The sequence below is a fragment of the Panthera tigris genome, chromosome D3 (assembly GCF_018350195.1).
Source record: "Panthera tigris isolate Pti1 chromosome D3, P.tigris_Pti1_mat1.1, whole genome shotgun sequence".
Classification (NCBI taxonomy): Eukaryota; Metazoa; Chordata; class Mammalia; order Carnivora; family Felidae; genus Panthera; species Panthera tigris.
The window spans coordinates 44,858,047-44,875,814 of NC_056671.1; the positions used below are offsets into that span (position 1 = coordinate 44,858,047).

Here is a 17,768-nt window from a genome sequence, read left to right on the forward strand (position 1 = left end):
TCCTTTTGAAAGAAGTTTTAGTTGTATAGATCTCACAGTCTAGGAACATAATGGTTCAAATGTGCTTTTCTTTCATTACATCTGGAATTCAGTAATCAAAGAAATTATCTGCAATAACAAATTCTCACAAAGCATGTGTAACCGGGATGTTGCATAGTCCATTATTCTCATCCAGAATCAAGCAACATCTGAGCCCAAATGACCTTCATGGTTTAAGATAGGCAGGAGGAAAACTTAAAGAAAGATGGGGAAAGAGAGAGGCTGGATAAAGGACAACCACATATAATATAATACTAATTAAAAAAAGTAAAAATCCTGACTTCAGATATTTTCTACCTTCTCCCTGACATTTAATTAATTGCATTTCAATCTGCCATTCCCCCCCCCCACCCATTATCCTCTAATGGATATTCTAGAATAAGTGGTGAAGAGCAAAAAATGAAAACAAGAGAAGGAGAGAGAGATGGGGCTTGGATAATCCACAACCTGATACTTGAACTGCTTAAATCAGGTAGAGGTCAGAATACCAAGCAGGCAAGCCTGGGAGAAGTTAAGAATGAATGTGGGGTTGTGTTCCCAAGATTAGCCAGAGTGTGGACTCAAAATTCTTTTCTTTTTGATTTAGTCATCTTATTTTGGAGGGTTCTGGATAGTAGCGAGAAGCAGCATTTGGTTTCACCCCCAAAGTTGGTTAAATAAGAAACTAGGAGTGGGAAGAAGAAGATGCATACATTTTTATTTGCTGAAAATGGATCAGCAGTGCCATAGCAGTATACAAAGGGCTTCTTAGAGTTATCATTTGACAAAGTGCCCTCGGAGAGGGCTGATGTCAGTGGGGAGAGGGCCGTGGGTGGGTGTCCCCAGGATGACTTCCTCTCTCCTCTCCCTGCCAGAGCTCCCTTGTCCAAACCTGTAATCCCTGCCTGAGCAATTCCAGGTCTGGGTGTTTCTTAAGCAAATAGAATAGAGCAAATCATGCCAGTATTAGGGGTTGTCACCTTTTATAGATTGTATTCCAGGGCAACTATTCATGACTGTTTTTCATGACTCAGTGTCACTGCCTCATCTGTGACTCTGATTTCTCCCTCCCCCAACTCCTCACTGCATTCACATCTGTATGTGTAGTTAACACCAATAACATGCTGTCATGTTTCCTAATCTACTTTGTGAAGTCGAGCACTTCCTCATTTATGTGCTGTCACATTCTCCAGTAGTTTCTCAGGCTTATATCTTCCTGCCCCAATACATGGGAAGCTTTCTGCAACTGGGAAGAAATGTGTCAGCTGCTTCCTGCATAAGCATCTTCCCCACCTTCCTCCTCCTGCCCCAACCTGATTCTAGTACACAGCAGGCAGGTGTTCAGCAAATGCTTGTGGATTGTGAAGCAGTGCCACCAAAATGTTATCTCCAAGTGAAGTTGTATATCAGAGTGCTGAACATAAGGTTTCTACACAAAATAAAAACAAGTACCTGCCCCTCAGAGGAGGTCTTCTTAGTATTCATGTAAAGGATAAAAATAGTAACTCTTGTTACGCACTTGCTATGTGTCAGGCGCTGTTCTAGGGCAATTTACATGCATCACTGTATTTGATCTTCACACGAGTCTTCTGCCTATTGCTATCCTCATTTTAAAAATGAGGAAACCACGGCACGGAAAGGCTAAAAGTTTGCCCAAGAGTCAAAACTGTGCAATGGGAAAAGGATAGTTTCTTGAACAAATGGTACTGGGAAAATTGGACAGCTACATGCAAAAGAATGAAACCGGACTTTCTTATACCTTACACTCAAATAAACTCAAAGTGGATTAAAGACATAAATGTGAGGCCTGAAACCATAAAACTCCTACAAGAAAACATAGGCAGTAATTTTTTTGACATCAGCTGTAGAAACATTTTTCTAGATGTCTCCTTTGGCAAGAGAAACAAAGCCAAAATTAAACTATTGGGACTACAACAAAATAAAAAGGTTTTGCACAGCAAAGGAAGCCATCCACTAAAAGGAAAGATAGCCCACAAATGGGAGAAGACATTTGCAAATGGTATATCTGATAAGGGTTAATATCCAAAACATATAATGAACTTCTACAACTCAACACCAAAAAACCAATTCAATTAAAAATGGGCAAAAGACATGAACAGACATTTCGCCAAAGAAGACATACAGATGATCAACAGACACATGAAAAGATGCTCAACATAACTAATCATCAGAGAAATGCAAATCAAAACCACAATGAGATATCACCTCACACCTGTCAGAATGGCTAAAATCAACAACACAAGAAACAACAGGTGTTGGCAAGGATGTGGAGAAAGGGGAATCCTTATGCACTGTTGATGGAAATGCAAACTGGAACAGCTACTGTGGAAAACAGTGTGGAAAACAGTATGGAAAAAAAATTAAAAATAGAATTACCATATGACCCAGTAATTCCACTACTGGGTAGTTGCCCCCTCAAAATGAAAACACTAAGTAAAAAAGATATATGCACCCCTATGTTTATTGCAGCATTATTTACAATAGCCAAGATATGGAAGCAGCCCAAGCATCCATCCATAGATGAATGAATAAAGAAAATGTGGTATGTATGTGTATATGTATGTGTGTGTTTTATATATATATATATATATATATATATAGAGAGAGAGAGAGAGAGAGAGAGAGACTATATATATAGACATATATATATATAGACATATATATATAGACATATATATATGTCTACATACACACACACACACACACATAACAAAATATTACTCAGCCGTAAAAAGAATGAAATTTTGCCATTTGCAACAGCATGGGTAGATCTAGAGGGTATAATGCTAAATGAAATATGTCAATCAGAGAAAGACAAATACCATATGATTTCATTCATGTGGAACTTAAGAAACAAAATAAGTGAACAAAGAAAATAAAGAGACAAAGCAAAAAATAGACTCTTAACTATAGAGAACAAGCTGGTGGTTACCAGAGGGGAGGTGGGTGGGGGGATGGAGAAAATAGGTGAAAGGGATTAAGAGTACACTTATCATGATGAGCACTGAATAATATATAGAATTGTTGGATCACTATATTGTATACCTGAAACTAATATAATACTGTATGTTAATTATACTGGAATTAAAAAATAAATAAACAAACAAAAAACTTGTCCAAGGGTAGAATCAGATTTCAAACTTAAGCGGTTTGAGTCTGGAATATACACTCTTACCTCTAGACTACATTGCTCTTTGTGTCCCATTTAAGCTTGTTTCTACCTTCTACAAGGTTATTCTCCCATGCTTTCTTCTAGAAGCCCTACTGTTTTATTGTACATTTAAATCTACAACTACTAGGAATAGCATTTTGTGTCTGGTATGGGGTCAAAATTGATTTTCACCTTTTGGGTTCCCAATTGAAAGTACATCATTTATGGAAAAAGACCACTCTTTTTCTAGTATGTGGTAGTATCACCTTTGTCATAAGTCTGGTCACCTTACAGATGTGAGTAGGTTTGGGAGTCTCTATGCTCTTCTATTGCTCTATTTATCTTTGTGCCAAAATGACATTGTCTTAATTTCTATAGCCTGATATGTCATGATCTAGAAAGGCAAGTCTTTTAACTTTTTCCTTCAGTTTTTAACATTGCCTTGACTGTTCTTGGCCCTTTGTATTTCCATAAAAATTTTAGAATCATTTTGCCAACACACACACACACACACACACACACACACATTCATGCTAGGATTTTTATTGAGATATCATTGAGTCTATAGATGGATTTGGGAAGAATTAACATCTATGTCGGGTCCATGTACATGGTATATACCTCAGTTTACTTAGGTTTTTGTTAATTTCTCTCAATAATGTTATATAGTTTTCTGTGTACAGGTCTCATTCACATTTTGTTAAATTTGTTTTTAGGTATTCAGTTTTTTAAATCATATTATAAATGCTATCACCTAAAAACTTTCATTTGCTAATTGTTTGTGGTGGTATATAGGATTTTTGTATATTCATCTTGTAAGTAGAGACCTTGCGGTTCACTTAGTAATTTCAATTATAGAATGTTTCTAGATTTCCTATGCATATTATCATGTTATCTAAAATAATGACAAGTTTATCTCTCTTTTCTAATTTCTAAAACTTTTATTTCCTTTTCTTGATTTATAGGCATTCCAGAATAATGTTGACTTGAAGTAGTGATAGTGAACATTCTTATTTTATTCTCAATCTTAGGGGGAGGCTTTCAATATTTGCTAGGTATTACATTTGTTGTAGTTTTAGATAATTAAGATATTTAGTTAAGTACCCTTTCATCCCTTGTAAGCTAAAACTTTTTAAAAAATCACAAATGGGTGTTGAATTTTATCAAATGGTTTTTCTTCATCTATTGAAATGATTATGAATTCTCTTCTTTATTCTGTAAATATAGTGAATTATTTTGATTGAATTTTTTTGTATAACTTTTAAAAAACTGCAGTATCATATGTCTCACATGAAGCTAATCATTTAAACAATTTTTAAGTATACATTCTGTGACATTAAGTATAGTCCCTATCTTGTGCAACCATTAGCATTATTCAATTCCAGATCATTTTTATTATCTCAAACAGAAATTTCTGTAGCCATTAAATAATAAATTATCTTTCCCGTCTCCCCTCAGCCCCTGGTAACCTCTATTCCATTGTCTTTTATGAATTTGACTATTGTAGGTATCTCATGTAAATGAAATAATCCAATATTTGTCCTTTTGTATTGTGCTTATTTCACTTAGCATAATGTCCTCAAAGTTATCTACGTTGTAGTGTATCCCAGAATTTCATTCCTTCTTCAGGTTGAATAATATTCCTTTGTATGTATATATTACATTTCGTTTATCCACTCATCTGTTGATGGACACTGGGGTTGTTTACATGTTTTGACTATTGTGAATAATGCTGCTATGAACATGGGTTTACAAGAACCTGTTTGAGTCCCCACTTTCAATTCTTTGGGGTATGTACCTAGAAATAGAATTGCTGAATCATATGGTAATTCTACATTCAACTTTCCAAAGAACCTTCAAATAGTTTTGTATGGTGGCTGCACCATTTTACATTCCCATCAGCAATGTACAAGAGTCTCAGTTTCGCCACATCCTGTCAACACTTGTTCTTTTATTTTTTTTTAAATATTTATTTTTGAGAGAGAGAGAGAGAGAGAGAATGAGTGGGGAAGGGGCAGAGAGAGAGGGAGAGAGAGAATCCCAACCAGGCTCTGCATAGTCAGCACAGAGCCCAACGTGGGGCTCGAACTCACAAGCTGTGAGATCATGATGTGAGCTGAAACCAAGAGTCAGATGCTTAACTGACTGAGACACCCAGGCACCCCAACACTTGTTATCATCTGTTTCTTTTTTATAATAGTTATCTTAATAAGTATGAAGTTGATATCTCATGGGTTTGATCAACATTAGTGATGTTGAGCATCTTTTATGTGCCTATTGACTGCTTGTACATTTTTTTTTTTTTTTGAGAAATGTCTATTCAAGCCCTTTGCCCATTTTTGAATTTGGTTATTTGTTTTCTTGTTGAATTGTAGGCATTCTTTATGCATTCTGGATATTAACCCATTGTCAGAAATATGATTTGCAAATATTTTCTCTCATTCTGTGGATTGTTTTCTCATTCTCTTGATAGTGTCTTTTAAAGCACAGAACTTTTAAACTTTGATGAAGTACAAATGATCTATTTTGTCTTTTGTTGCCTGTTCTTTTGGTGTCATATCTAGGAAGTCATTACCAAATCCGGTGTCATGTAGCTTTTCCCTCTGTTTTCTTCTAAGAGTTTTATAGTTTTAACTATTATGTGTAGGTCTTTGATTGATTTGGGGTTCATTTTTGTATATGGTTTATGTAAGAGTTCAACTTTATTCTTTTGTATGTGGATATCCAATTTTCCAAGCATCATTTGTTTAAAAGTCTGTCCTTTGAATCATCTTGGCATCCTCTATTATCATTATTATTATTATTATTAAGCTTAAACAATGTAACAAGTTTTTGTGTTTTTGTTTTTTTTTTCTTTTCCATAGTTCTGGTGGCTGAAAGTCCAAGATCAAAGTGTGGACAAATTTGGTTTCTCCTCCTGAGGCTTCTCTCTTTGGCTTGAAGAATTGCATCCTGTTCTGCTTCTTGTCAGGGTTGTTACTCTGCAAGCATACATTCCTGTGTTTCTTCCTCTTCTTATAAGGACATCATTTATATAGAATTAGAGCTCACTTTAAAGGCTTCATTTTAACTTCATCACCTCTTCAAATACCTTATTTCTAAATACAGTTACATTTTGGGGTACATGTACTTCTACATACAAATTTTAGGAGGACACAATTCAGGCCATTAAACCCACCCCAGCTGATGGAGCTCTCATCCTTTCAGCTGCTGGGATCAAAATCTCTGAGGTCATTTCTGACTCCTCCCTTCATCTCTGTCTCCTACAACATCCAAAAATCTGCTGTCTTTTCTTTAAAAAATGGAGTCAGAATCCAAGCACTTCTCTCAGTTCCAAGGCCATTCTGGTCCAACATTCACTTGGACTATTCCAGTAGCCTCTTCCTGGACTCCAGGCCTCTTCTCTTCCCCCCACGGTCTATTCCCAGCCCTGCAGCCAGATGGAGCTTGTTTGTACTTGGGCAAGGCTTCCTCCTTCCTCTGATCCAAACCTCCCATTATCTCTATAATAGATGCCCAACTTCTCAGGCAGCTATTACAGCCCTCACTCTTGCCTTATTCTCTTTATTGAAAGAAAGGGGACCTACGGTTTCCTGAGCAGACCTAGCTCAGGTTTACCTCTCAGAATGTGCACATCTGGCTACCAGTTCCTGGGATAAACATCCACACCTCTTAGCACTGGTTGCCAAAAATGGGAAGCCTTCCCCTGGACTCAGGACCCTGGACTTGGGCTCTCTCTAGAGTCTCCAGACCCAAGGCTTGGGAAAAGAGCAGGTGGAGAGTCTCAGGACACCATAATCTCAGAGACCGTATGAATGCGGTTGGGATCAGGGAAGGACTGGGAAACCCTCTGTTTCCCTGTGCACATTCCACAAGTGCTTCCTCAGCCATCTGAACTTGGGGGAAGTGGCAGGTGACCATGGCTGAGCTCCATGGGCTCGAGCCTCCCTTGTACCCCTGCCCAACCTGGAGCCAGATGACCTCAAGCTATCTGACTGACCTAGGTGCTTCAGTCCTCAGTGCCACCCCTTACCAGCTCTGTGACCTCTCACAAGCGATCAACCTTCCTGTGCCTCAGTGTCTCCACCATTCCCATTCTAGCTGTTCTTCCTCTGCGCAGCTTTTGGAAAACTCTTACAACTCTAACTCATTGAATCCCCTTTCTGTTCACAACTTGCCAGGGCCCTGAGAATGAATTACAACTCCCCAGCCCACCATTCTCAATGTGACTGTGCCTTGTTCCCTGCAGACACAGGAAGGCCCCCAGCTTTCCTGAATCTTTCTGGCTCAGTCTCACCTCTAAGGCTTTTTACACATGGTGGTCCCTCCGCCTGTAACATTCCCATACCCCATCACACACAGACATAGGGAACCCACCCAGGAGCATCTCACTGGCCTGGACATAGGGGCCCAGGCTGCAGGGATGTGAACAAGTGCCCCTCAGTGGGGACTTTAGGATGTGGGGCGAGCGAAGGCCTGGAGAAGGAGATTCCTGAGCTGGTCTGTTAACAAGGCCACCGAGTCTGTGGGCAAAGGGGGGCCAGCTGGCAGTCCTTACCCAGGCCCTGGTGATGGTGAGTGCGCCCTGCAGACCTGCCTCTATGCTGCAGGGACAGTGACGTCTTTCGCACCTGTCACCGTGGGCCCCACCCAGCCACCTGGAGCCTCTGATCGGATCCCTTAAATCCAAGGATCTGCCATGATGTTTCCTTTTACATTCCATTTGGATTTGGACAATATTTGCATTCTTTTTTCTTGATTAGTCTTGCTAGGTGTTTATAAATATTATCTTTTTAAGGAACCAACTTTATTGATTTTCTCTCTCGTACGTTTGTTTTCTATTTCCTTAATTCATGTTATTTTTTATTTTTCTTACTTATTTGTATTTAATTTGCCACTTTTTGCACTAACTTCTTGTTTGATTTTCAGCTCTTTCTTTTGGCTAGCATATGCACTTAATACTACATATTTTCCTTAACCAGAATTTTAGCCACATTCCACAGGTCGAGGTCATATTTTCATTATAGTATATAGTTCAACATGTTTTCTTTTCTTTTTTTTTTATTTTTTTAATGTTTATTCATTTTTGAAAGAGAGAGACAGAGCACAAGCAGGGGTGGGACAGAGAGAGAGAGGGGGACACAGAATCTGAAGTAGGCTCCAGGCTCTGAGCTGTCAGCACAGAGCCCGATGCGGGGCTCAAACCCACGAACCGTGAAATCATGACCTGAGTCGAAGTCGGACGCGCAACCAACTGAGCCACCCAGGCGCCCCAGTTCAACATGTTTTCCAGTTTTTATTGTGACTTACTCTTTGACTCAGGGTGAGTGTTTTTAAATATTAATTTATTTTTAAAGGTGAGTTGCTTAATTTCCAAACATTTGGGCATTTCACTGTGGTCAGCAAATACACTCTGAAAGATTTTTAAAACTTGAAATTTGTTAAGAATTTATTTATCGACAGCATAAGGCCACTTTTGTAGATGTTCCATGTGTACTTGGAATGATTGAGGACTTTTTACTGTTGGGTGGAGTATTCTGCATTTGTCAAATAAATCAGATTTGTTGATTTTGTCATTCATATCTCCTGTGTTCTTACCAATTTATTGATTTATTTTTGCCTGTTTTTACCTCATCTGCTACAAGAGGCTTGTTAAAGTCTCCTTCTCTCACTGTGCATTTCTTCCTTCAGTTCTTCAATTTTTGAAGCTATGTTATTTAGAATTAGATGGATTTACATTTTTATCATTATGAATGTCCTTTATCTTTAGTAATGTTTCTTGCCTTGAAGTTTTCTTTGCTTGGTATTAATGTAGTTATAGTACTTTTTTGTTAACATTCTCATGGCTAATCTTTTTCCCTGTTTTACTTTTAATCTCTCCGTGATTGAGGACTTGGAGTCACGCCCTCATATTTAAGATGTGTATCTTCTAAGCTGCAGAGTTGTCTGGGTTCTGCTGTTGTTTTCGTGGTTGTTACACAGACTGACTATGAACTTTTCAGTTGGAGCTTTTATTCTGCTTACATTTAATGTAATTACTGAGATAATTGGTGTATATCTATCTTATGTTTGCTTTCTTTATGTTCACGCGTTTTATGATTCCTTTTCTCTCCTTTTCTGCCTTATTTTCTTTTAATCAAGTTTTTTTTTTATTATTCCACATTTCCTTTTATGAGCTTGTTATGTATGCTTTTAGTTATTGGTGTAGAGATTAAAATATCATTCCTTGATTTATTTGCATATCAGATAATCTGTAGTCTCACCATTGCCTGTTAAACAATGCTTCTTGAGTAATAATTTAACTAATTTCCCCTTCTTGCCTCTTTTTGTTATTGTTGGCACACATTTTAATTCTACATACATTGCAGACTCTACAAGACATTTTGACTGCTCCTTGATGCAATCAAGATTAAATGTTACAAATTCACCTTTTTTATTTCTGCACTTCTATGTTTCTATCTGGTATTGTCTTCCTTATATAAGAATTTTCATCAGTATTTTCTCCCCTCCCCCACTTTTTTTTCCTGAGATGTAATTGACATATAACCTTATATTAGTCTCAGGTGTACAACATAATGATTTGGTATTTGTATAAATTATGCAGTGATCAGCACAATAAGCCTCGTTAATATCCACCACCACGTAATATTTCCTTTAACGGAAGTCTGCTGACAAGGAATTATCTGATTGTTTTTTATATGCCTGAAAATTTGTTTCTAATTTATCTTCATTTTTGAAGGCTATTTTCAGTTGGTGATACAGAATTTTAGGTGGGCATTTATTTTCTTGCACTTTAAAGATGGCATTTCTTTGTTTCTTTGTTCGTTTGGGGTCTTATTCTGTCTCCTCTGAAAGTAATGTGTCTGTTTTCCCTGGCTGTTTTTAAGACTTTTGTCTTTGTCGCTGTTTTTAGGCAGTTTTAGGAAGCTGTACCAGGTGTGGTTTTCTTTGTTTATCCTCCTTAGGTTCTAGAACAGTTTAGATTTTTCCTTGATGACTTTTGTGAGTTTTTGAAACATCTAAGATGTTATTTCTTCATATACTGCTTCTGCCCTATTTTGTGTCCTCTTTCTTCCCTTTTGGTGTTAATTTCCACCTTGCTATCTATTTTTCTGAACATGCAAATTCCAGTCTCTGATAATGCCAACGTCTGGGTTACTTGTCTGTTTCTATGGCCGATTTATTTTTTTAGTCTTGTTTCTTCTCATGACTGGTAACTATTGATTAAAGGCCAGATATTTTGTATAAAAAAATGTAAGAAACTCTGGATGAAATGATCTTCTTCCAGAAAGGATTCACACTCTCTTCTAATTGGCAGTTAAAGCAGGGCTGTCTTGAGACTGAGCTGTGGCCTCTGTGAGGATCGTCTGTCTTTGGTTTGTTCTTCATCTCTGTGGCGGACACTTGCAGATGTCCCGACTAAGACCTGGAGCGTTTACAACGGCAGTTCCTTCCTGGCGGGCCTTAAACTTCAGTTTTTGTTTTATTTTTTCTTTAATTTTCAGTACAGTGAAACTACTGTCTCTTTCTCTGTGTAGCTTAAGAATTTGGAAAGTGCCTCAAAATGTCATTGTCAAATGTTGGGCTCATTTTTCTGTGCCTCCATTCTCTCAGGGACACTGTTGTTTCCGTCCTAGCTGCCTGAGAACCATACTTCCCCAATTTTATTGTATTTTAAAATATTTATTTACTTATTAAAAACAATTAGTGTTTATTTATTTTTGAGAGAGAGAGAGAGAGAATGTGAGCAAGGGAGGGGCAGCGAGGGAGACACAGAATCCAGAGCAGGCTCCAGGCTCTGAGCTGTCACCGCAGAGACAGACACAGGGCTTGAACTCACAAATCGTGAGATCATGACCTAAACTGAAGTCGGAGGCTTAACTAACTGAACCACCCAGGCACCCCATATTTTAAAATTTTTATTATTTTTTTAATGTGTCCCCTCCCTCCCCCACCTCCAATGCCAAATTCATATGAAGCCTAATGTGCTGGTGTTTGGAGGTGGGGCCTTTGAGAGGTAATTAGGTCATGATGGAGGAGGCCTCGTGGATGGGATTAGCGTCCTTATAGCAGAGAACCCAGAGAGATCCCTCATGCCAGGTCACAGTGATAAGATGGCTGTCAGTGAGGAGTAGGCTCCCACCAGACATCAGATCTGCTGGTTCTTGAACTTGGACTTCCCAGCCTTTGGAACCTTCAGAAATCAGTGTCGGTTGTTTATAGGCCACCCCGTCTATGGTATTCAGTTATAGCAGCCCCAGTGACGTAAGAGAGGGGGGAACTTTGTTTTGTTTTAACTGAGGTATAATTGCCATATAACATTATATGGGTTTCAGGGCCACAATATAATGATTTGATATTTGTATATATTTATTGTGAAATAATCTCCATGATACGTCCAGTTTCCACCCATCACCGTGCATGTGATAATTTTTTTCTGGTGATGAGAACTTTCAAAAAATATATAATACAGTGCTGTTCAGCATGGTCACCGTGCTGCACATTACATCCCTGGAACTTCTTTATTTTATGACTGGAAGCTTCTCCCTTTTGCATACTCCTCCAGTTTTAATTTGTCTCCCCAATCCCCTGGGATCGCTTGAAAGATTGGTTGAGTTCCTGCTTCTTAGCAGTGGTCCTTTATCTAGTTTTTCAGCCCCTTCTACCCCTGCACCCGGAATGAACAAATGTCACTGGGAAACAGAGGTTGCATGCAAAATGTTGGGATTACCTCAGAGACCTCTTCTTTCTAGAATCTTGAGTCCTCATGTCCTGGCAGCCCAAGCAGCTCTTTCACCACCTCAAACACTTACACTTTTATATTATATTCAGCTTTTCTGGCTGTTTTCTGTGGGAGTACCAGTCTGCTACAATCTACTACATCATAGCCGCAAAGTTAAGTTACCAGAAGTGACCATTTAATGTCAAATAATACGGACTTCTGTATTAGTCACTGTTCCCCAGAGAAACAGAGTCAGTATAGATATATAAGAGGAGATTTATTATGGGAATTGGCTTATGCAATTATACAGGCTGAGATGTGTCTGCGTCTGCTGTCTGTAAGCTGGAGAATGAGGAAAGTGGGTGGCGTTGCATCCGAAGCCCTGAGACCAGAGTAGCTGATGGTGTGAATCCCAGTCTGAGGCCAAGGGCCTGAGAGTGGGGAGGGTGGTGGTGGGGACGCTGGTGTAAGTCCCAGGGCTCAGTGCCTGAAGAGCAAGAGCTCTGATGCAGAAAGGCAGAAGATGGATATCCCACGTCCTAGCTCAAGAAGTGAAAGAGATAAAATCACCCTTCTTCTCCCTGTTCGGGCCCCTCGGTGGTTGGGTGATGCCAGATGAGGGCTGGTATCTTAGTCTATGGATTCAAATGCTAATCTCTTCCAGAAATACCCTCACAGACACACCCAAAATAATGTTTTACCTGTTCTCTGGGTATCGCTTAGCCCAGTCAAGTTGACACATAAAACAAACCGTTACAACTTCTAAAGACCTTGGATGTATATTACCAAGGTGCTCCCCAGAGGGCTATTCTAATCATGTTTCTGTCCAGAGTATATTATGTAATTACCACGTACCCATTCCTAATATAGTTACCTGTGTGCATGTAATATGCACTATTCAGGAGTAAGTGATTGGATAGAAGAGATTTTCTCCTACTCCCCTCTTGCTCACAGCACAGTGCCTTACTTATAATAATGCAGTAGAATGAGAACACCACAGCCTCACCACTTTTTAGTTGTGCAATCTTGAGCGGATTAATTTGATTCTGTGAATTTTGATTTTTTTTTTTTTTATCTTCAGGTGGTATAAATCTCCCAGAGTTATTTAGGCAATTAGTTGAGCTAAAATGTATAAAGCTGCAGGCATGTGGCCTGTGTTCATTAAATGGGAACTATTTATAAGTAGCATGTCATTTTTATTTGTTGAGGGAGTGAATAAATAAGCTAATGATTTAGGGAAAATGAAGCTGCCCATTTCTGCTTTGGATGGGACAGGAGACAGCATCAGGAAGCTGGGCATCTGCAGCAGGGGACAGCACAGTGCAGCAGATAAACTCACAAGGGAGCGTGTGCCAGTGATGTTTCACAAACTTGCCAAAAGATGGAAAAGTAATTGTCAGAATATAGGGGTGCAAGTCTCCATTGTTCATGAGCCATTTGGAATTGTGGGAGACTTCAGAATCATTTGTGCTTTCTATTATGTTAACCCTCAGGTGAATGCTGAGAAAAGGGATCTATTTCCCTGGTCACTTCCAACACGGGTAAATTTGACTTTCCATAAAGCAAAATCAATGACAATAAATTCTTTCACAAAAACCTTTCTTCACATCAGTTGCAAAATCATAGTAACCAAGCATTGGAGAAATCTCTGAATCTGAGAGCTGAAGAGACCTCAGGGATCGTTGGTGGTAGTTTTCATCCTCATTGGAATCACTGCAGCAGAATTCCTCACCGTTGATCAGACACCTGCTGCCGGTTTGCTCAGTGCTCCATGATTTCTCTGCTTCATGGGGAGGTCTATTCCATGTTAGCCCATCAGGTCCAATATTCTCCCAAGAAGAGGGCTGAACTTGGCCTTTGATAGCATTCCTCTGTTAATCTGGTGTTGGTTGTTCCTCTAAGGATAAAAGAATGATTCAATTCTTTTTTCTAAAACATCTTTTTGAACTATTTGAAAGTAGCCCTCCATGGAAAAACAGCAGAGGAATCAGAAGACTTGAATTATGATCCAAGTTCTATTACTAGCAGTGTGACATTGTATAATACTCATTTTATAGAATAGGAAGCTGAGGCTTTAAAATTAAGGAAAGGTCACACAGATATTAAGTGGTGCACTTGACTGTGAGCCCAGCTTTGTTGATGCTCAAGCTCAAGCTCTTATTCATTACGTCGTAGGGCATCTGTGTGCTATTGGCATGTACTGAACTTGTGTCTTTTACTAAACTTCAGTCTTCTCTCTCTAACAAATTTTGATCAAGTCAGATTTTCACCATTTGGAATTTATGTGATTCCCTATCTATCTATCTATCTATCATCTATCGTCTGTCTATCATCTGTCATGTACCCATCTATTTATTTAAAATTTTTTTCTAACGTTTATTCATTTTTGAGAGACACAGAGAGAGATGGAGTATGAGCTGAGGAGGGGCAGAGAGAGACAGAGACACAGAATCCAAAGCAGGTTCCAGGCTCTGAGCTGTCAGCACAGAGCTTGATGTGGGGCTCGAACCCATGAACCATGAGATCGTGACCTGAGCCAAAGTTGGACACTTAACTGACTGAGCCACCCAGATGCCCCTATTTGTTTTTACTTCAATGTATAGCTATACTTTTCCTATTAAATCTGAAATGGAGGGGTTGACCATTTCAGTCTGTCCAAATGATTATTGGTGTTTATCATATGACATCTGCCTTCAAACTTCAAATTATCCACAAATCTGAGGATTTTCAAAGTTGAAAAAAAAATTGCTAAAATTTTTAATAGAATTATATCAGGCAGGGTTATATGACAGGTCACTGGCAACTTTAACCAATTGTGAATATATCCAACTGCCCTGTTATCTTAATCTCATATTTTCACTTTGACCACAGTGACATCCCAATAGACTTAACCTTAATTCCTAGTGGATATGTTTGATGTTTTGGCATCCTGATTTAGTGAATCCATGTTGGCTCCCTGTGATCACAGCATTCTTTTCTAAGTGGTTCACAAACCATATATTTAGTAATTTCATTCTCGATTTTTGCCAAAGGTTGACAGGTTGACATCAGGAATTTGCTTTGACCGAATTGTAGTTCCCAGAATCTAGGTTTTCTCAAATTTCACAATCAAAAGCTATTTTCTAGTTTTCTGGCCTCTTTTGTTCATGTCTTCCCCTACCTCACACCCCACCAAGATTGCCAACAGTAGTTGCACAATAACATCTTTGAGTCTTTTATTGCTTCAGGTTATGATCTGTCTGGGCTGGAAGATGTGACCTAGCTTGAAATGTTATATAATGGAAAGAGAAGTGTACCCAGCGTTGTAGACCTAAATTCTCGTCTAGTTGCTTTTGACCTGGGGTAAATTACTTAGCCTCTGTGTCCTCATTTGTAAGAGGGAATAAAACCTGACAGAGACTTGAAAGAATTTTGTGAGTTAACAGCTGGGAAAGTGTGTAGTGTATCATAAGCTTTAACAATCTGAATTTTCTCTTAATGCCTTATGTGTCTTGGATTTCAACTTATTCTTTACATTTTTAACTGTCCGTTAGAATTTGAAGATTTTTCTTTTTCTTTCTTTCTTTCTTTCTTTCTTTCTTTCTTTCTTTTTATTTCTTTCTTTCTCTTTCTTTCTTTCTTTCTTTCTTTCTTTCTTTCTTTTGCAGAAGAATGCAAAGATGCCGAAGAATTGCATCTTGGGGATGCAAGATGGTGTAGCACACTGGCCTGGGAGTGATGTAAGACGTCATTCGTTACGTGAGACGTCGTCATTCGTTGGGAGGACGTTTCACTAATTTTTCGTGTGACTCAGAGCAAGTTATGCAATCTCTCTGGATTTTATATTCATGTGTAAAATGAGGGAGAAGGACTGGGCAATTTCTCAGTTCTAGTTCTTAGTTCTAAATTCTGAGTCCAATTTTGCCTTTGCTATGTTTTTGAATTGTATAACCTTCTGTTTATGGGGGGCTCTATCCTTTCCGTCAGTTCTTGATCCGCTTGGTGAATCAGTCTCATTAATGAAAAACGTCCTAAGCAGATCGCTCACCACACAGAGTGCTTCTGAGCTGAAACTCTGTCATCTGTGTGTTGACATGGGCTATTTGCCCAAATGAGCCCAAATTGGGATGACAAACTTGCTGTCCCTACTCTATTTATTATTCACTGTTTTGGGTCCTCCAGAATTTGATTCTGTCACTAATCTAATGATTGAGAATTGATGACATAATAATACTAAGTCAACATATAGAGATGTTATAGAAATAATGGAAATAATTATATAGCACTTACCAAACTGAAGTGTTTTTTGATAAATGAGATTGGATTTCAGATGTAAAATATGGCAATTACTCTTTGCCCTAGAATGCTGAAAGAAGCCTTTGGATCTACACAGGAAGTAGCTATTCATCAGTTGTGATTAATTTGGGGGAAAAAAACCACATTGCATGTCTCTAAAAAATTAATAAGAATTTTGTTTTTTTGTGCTTATTTTCTACTCTGGGAACACTAACCAGAATCTACAGAAAGTATCTTCTTTTTTTAATTTTTTTAATTAAAAATTTTTTTAATCTTTATTTATTTTTGAAAGAGAGAGAGACAGAGCACAAGTGGGGGGCAGGTGGAGGGAGACAGAGAGAGAGGGAGACACAGAATCCGAAGCAGGCTCCAGGCTCTGAGCTGTCAGCACAGACCCCGACACGGGGCTCAAACTCACAAACTGCGAGATCATGACCTGAGCTAAAGTTGGATGCTTAACTGACTGAGCTACCCAGGGGCCCCTACAGAAAGTATTTTCTGATCTTGAGGTAATTAAATACATAGATATCTTTGCTTCACTTTTCAGGGCAGATTTTACCAGATAAACTTCCTTCATCCGTTTGTGTATGCACTTCCAACTGTGTATACATTAATTCAGTGAAGAAATATTTCAAACACTTGTTATATGCCATGCCACACATGGGCTCAGAAAAGAATTGAGGACGTGATCCCTGTATTTAGAGAGGTCTCAACTTTTGGGGGGGGGGTGGTGATCTGTTAGCAAAGGCTGACGGAGAGACTGTGGTAAGGACCATTAGGAAGTGAGTTCTAGGGGTGCCTGGGAGGCTCAGTTGGTTGAATGTCTGCCTCTTGATTTCAGCTCAGGTCATGATCCCAGGGTCGTGGGATCAAGTCCCATGTGGCCACATGTTGGGCTCTGCACTGAGGGTGGAGCCTGTTTAAGGTTTTCTCTCTCTCTTTCTCCCTCTACCCCTCTGCCCTGCTGTGTGTGCTCGCATGTGCTCTCTCTCTCTCTCTCTCTCTCTCTCATATAATAATAATAAAAAGAAAGTGAGCTCTGGATCCTGGACTTTTCAGGAGCTTTTTCAGGAGCCTTGCTCTTTGGTTAATCCCTCTCTCTGCATTCTTAACCTCTTGGTTTTATCATCCCAATATGCTCTGTGTCTTAAAAATAAACAACTAACCTCTGCTAACTCATCAGTCCCTCCAGGCTTACCCCACTTTCCCATTCTCCATGGAAGAGCGGTTTGCATATGCTACCTGCTCTTTACCTCCCATTCATTCTTCATTGGAGTCTGGTCCACCTTCCCCTCTATGATCCCACTGAAACTGCTCTTGATAAGCTCACAAATGACTTCCAAATTAATCCAATGGATCTTTCCAAATTCTTATCTTACTTGACTCTTAGCAGCATTTGAACCAATTGATATTCCCTCTTGAAATACTCTTCTCCTTTGAAAATCCAGTGTCTGGTTTCCTTCTTCAATGGCCAGTCCCTTCTGTTATCCTCTGATGGTTTCTCTTATGCTGTGCTGCCTTTAATGACTGGTATTCCCCATGACTTGTTCTTGGGCCTTTTCATCTTCTCTTTTCTCTTCT

At 39.0% G+C, this 17,768-nt stretch overlaps 1 long non-coding RNA gene across 6 annotated transcripts in view; it reads left to right on the plus strand.

Annotated features, from left to right (window-relative positions):
• LOC122232708 overlaps positions 1-17,768 on the plus strand; it is a 56,778-nt gene that overhangs the window by 16,472 nt on the left and 22,538 nt on the right. Inside the window, exons 3-4 of one of the 6 annotated variants that reach the window (XR_006210094.1) lie at positions 15,560-15,631; positions 16,254-16,337. The exons of 4 other annotated variants lie outside the window; for them this stretch is intronic. This is a non-coding gene — a long non-coding RNA (uncharacterized LOC122232708). One more of the 6 variants, XR_006210093.1, reaches the window with a different exon arrangement.